Source organism: Eumetopias jubatus, unplaced genomic scaffold (genome assembly GCF_037043125.1).
Source record: "Eumetopias jubatus isolate StellerSeaLion01/CBP00866 unplaced genomic scaffold, mEumJub1_p1.0 scaffold_12, whole genome shotgun sequence".
Classification (NCBI taxonomy): Eukaryota; Metazoa; Chordata; class Mammalia; order Carnivora; family Otariidae; genus Eumetopias; species Eumetopias jubatus.
In genome coordinates this window covers 43,357,081-43,361,300 of record NW_028274818.1, presented here as the reverse complement: position 1 = coordinate 43,361,300, position 4,220 = coordinate 43,357,081, and positions in this window count along the sequence as shown.

Below are 4,220 nucleotides of genomic sequence, written 5' to 3'. Positions count from 1 at the left end.
AAATGGGTTGAGTCTAGCTTCTCCTCCCCAGGCTCACCGAGACTTCCTTAGAAGAGCCTTTCGCCCTCTCCGGTCTGAGCTATAAAGACAGCTTTCCACCTGGTCTCCCTCTCCTGGCCTCTCCCACGCATTGCCCCCGCTGCCAGTCTTCATCCCTAAAGCACAGATCTGAGCAGGTCGTGGCTGCACTCAAACCCCTTTGATGGCTCCCCTTTGACTCCCAAGAGAAAGTCCAGATCTGACCATGGCATCTGAGGCTCACTCTGAGCTGACCCAAGTCCCTCTCCTGAGCTGTCTCCTGCCCAGATGGCCTCTAGGCACACGCTGTTCTCTCTGCTTGCAGTGGCCTCTTCCTCTTCTTCTTTTTTAACTGGGGGGTGGTGAGGAGGGGAATGCCCTCCTCTAAACCCAGCAAAAGCATCACCTCCTCTGTGAAGCCTTCCCAGATGTCTACTGCGCAGAGTTATCTCTCCCATGTCCGTGATTCTAGGACACACTCTTTTGACTTTGCTGTCTACACTGCAGGGCGGACTTCACACGTTTTCCTTCCCCTACACTGGTCTCTTTGCGGCCAGAAGCCATATTATCTACCTTGATAAGATGGCACCGAACAGACTGCAGCAAAGCTGTTCACAGCCCTGGCCGTGGAATCAAAATATTTGGGTTGGAATCCTGGCTCATTCTCTGTATGACTTGGGAAGTTATTAGGGTCGTTCGCTCATCGGTAAAATGAAGATAGGAGAGTGAACCCCTCAGAGGAGACATTGAATGAAATAAGTGTTTGGAACAATGTTATTGTCCCATGAATATTAGTTACTATTATTATTATTATTATCTGACTCCTAGTACTTAGGACAGCGCCTTGTACACAGTAGGCAGCAGTCAGTAATCTTGTACTGACTTCTTGAGTAGAATGGAAGAACCAGGGTCCAAGTCTACCTTTCGTTCAAGAACAGTACAGCTGTTTCACTATTGTATATCATCTGATGTGCAGAGCATTACAGAATTTCAAGCGAGGAAATCAAGGCTCGAGCCACTCATCAACTCCCTCAAACCCGGGTCAGCTAGCACTCCTTCCAAATCGGTGCTGTTGCGCCCACGTGACTGGAAGCCACGGCCCCAAACTCTGGCCCATCCTTCACCCTCTGCTGCCCCCCTGTGTCCATATCAGGCAAGGCAAACTTTTTCCTTGGTTTTGCTTGACTTTTGTCCTATTTTGTTTGCCTCCTTCCTTTGGAATGATATCCAAGAGGTATAACTTATAGCTCTCTTTACTAACGCATTTTATTGAATATGTGAACGTTTAATATAAATGAGAATAATTAGCATAACTGTTAAGACAACCAGTGGGTATAGGGTTTAAAACAAGATTTTCTTTAGTCAATAGGGCTAAATTAACTTTAGAAACTGAAGCTCTTAGGTAAAGAGAGAAAGGTGTTCAGGGCATATTAAGGGCTGATCTCAAGGTAATTCCCTTTCACTGAAACTTTTAAATTGGTCCAGCTCTTCAAATTGCTTTAGGGAAGAAAAGAAAGATTTGAAATTTAAATAACGGAGAAGAGATCCCAAGGGTGAGGGATGTAATGCCGTTAGCTGCTAGATGGAGCTAACAGTTTGAATCGCCATCATTTAGAAAAGATACCTCTTGACTTACGGTGTTGGTGATTCCCAAACTTTGGTCACCAACCTAGACCGGGATTTGATTTAAACTTCGAGAAAAGTGATAATGCGTGGATTAATCCCTTATTTGGATTATAATTTGGGCCCCCACTTAAGAGACAGCTGTGTGCTGGAGAGTATCGTTGTCTCAACTTACTCCATCCTGCCGGTTCCAAGGGGCGGTTTCACAGACAATCCAGATTTAGATAGCAGGCCCTGCATCTAGTCCCACATCCGCTGCTGATTAGCTGAGCGATCCTCAGCACGTTACCGGATTTCTCACAGACTCACTTTTTCCCGTAACCTGTGAATGAGAAATAGGATTGGCTTCAAAGGACTTTTGTGATGACAGAAGGAGAAAATTTATGGAAAATATTCAGCACAGTGCTCCACAGATTATAATCCACAAATTATAGCTATATGTATGTGTGATAAGCACTATTCCAGGTGCTTCACATGTATCCATTTCTGTAATCCTCACCAGATTCCTGTGAGGTAACTTATGTTATTTGATATCACCATATTGCAGATGTAGCAACCAAAGGCCTAGAAGGTTTAAGGAAATTGTCCAAATTCAAAGATTTAGCCGGGGGCTCTATTAGTGAGCTATTGCTGCATCACAAACCACTCCAAAACTCTGGCTTGAAATAATAAGCACTTATTATTGCTCATGAGTCTGTGGGTCAGCCAGGCACTTCTGCTTCTCTGGGCCGGGCTCAGCCAATCTCAACTGGCTTGTTCTTGTGTCTGTGATCCACTGGTGGGCTGGTGAGAGCTGGCTGGTCTAGGTTGGCCTGACTCATATATCTAAGGATTGGCTGGTTGTTGGCTTGGGCAATGGTGGTGTCTGGGCCACGTGTCTCTCTTATCACCCATCAGGCTAGTCCAGGCATCTTCATATGGTGGCAGGGTCCCCAGCCCAGAGTCAAAGAAGGGAGTAATCAGAGTACTTAAAGAGGAAAAAGTATGAAGTTAAATTGTAAAGGGCACGGGTATAGGGAAGGTTGAAAAAAAATGTGGCTACTTTTTGTAATTATTCTATCACACAAAGTGGGAGAGTCTAGATTTGAAGCGAGGTAATCTGGTACCAGAGTCCTTGCTCTGAAGCATTCTGAGACTTAATGCCTTTACATCTGCTAGCAAGAGTCTTGCCGTTTCCTGCTCCTGCCTGTGGGCATGGAGTGCCCTGGCAAAAGCCTTCATTCACTGGCAAGTGCTAGGGAGTTTCCAGCCATACCAGCTGTTTGGCCTTGCCCACATTTCTTGCCACTCCTTTGTTTATTCCTTTGGAATTATGCTTTATGATCACTTGGGTCCTGAGCATTTTTGTTTGTTTTGTTCGCAAATTTTAATTTCCTATTTTAGCCACATCTCTACTTCTTCATCTTTTTATTTTATTCTTAACGAGTGACAGAGTAGCTAAGATGAATGTTTACTACAGTCAAAGGAAAGCAGGAAAATCTGGATTTAATCAGCAAAATTGTGATGAAGCTGTGAGAACATCAGTAATATATCTGATTCAGTTTGACCCCACTGTCTTCTTGCCAAGATTGAAGAAGAGGAACTTCTGGTAAGTCCGATGCAAAGAAGGTCCAAAGAAGGGAAGGGTGAGACACGGTGTCCCGATATCTAACATGCTGTGTGTGGAAACAGGAAGCCAAAGGGATGGAGGGAGACATCCTTATATTTAGCCTTGGCCTTGGCCTAGGCTTCTCTCTGCATGTCCTCCCCCTTGGTTTCCCATCCGCTCCTGAGTCGGCTTGCCTATGCTCTTGGTGGTGGCTCCTTCTTCAGAGTCTGGAGCTCTGGACTCAGCCTTGTGCCTGGGGTCTCTGTGGGCAGACTGAAGTCTCCTCCTACCAGAACAGTTGTCACACTCTACATGTCTCTTGGGCCACCCCTCCTTGATTCTCCTGGTTCAAGATGGGCAGGAGTTGGTCTCCCCAGCAAGACTGGCTATTCCTTGAGGACAGGAGTATTTCCCACTGCAGCGTTGAGTACACAGTATGCATCTCAGTGCTAGGAAAGTGGCAAGAACAGAACTTCTAGAGCAGAAAGGAATCTTAAAAACCACGTTACACCAGAGAACTGAGACTCCACATGGTTAAACCATCCACCCACCTGAGTTCACTCCCCTAAAGGGCCCCAGCACTGGCTGCAGGACCAAGTCTTTAGACTGCCAGACTGGTGCCCTTCTGGGGAGGGGGACTCAGGGCCTCTGCGCAGTGAGTGAGTTGAGTGTGCCCAGATGAGTGAGGGAGCTTGGGCTCTGGGTTTATTTAGCTTCTCTGAGCCTCAGATTCATCATCATCAGGGTTGTCAGGGGTTAACTGGGGTCATGTCACTTGTGAAGCAATGGGCAGGGCGCCCCGCACCCAGTCGGTGCTCAATAAATGTTTCTTTACCACTTATTTCCCTCCATAGGGGATTTGGAATAACGTGGTAAAGATGAAGCGGGCTCGGCTCGGTGTGGGCCATCAGATGGGCCCCCTGCAGTCAGAGCGGAGGCCTCGCTGTCCGACCAAGGGTTAAATGCGCTGTGGGCTCCGGGGCGTGCGGCT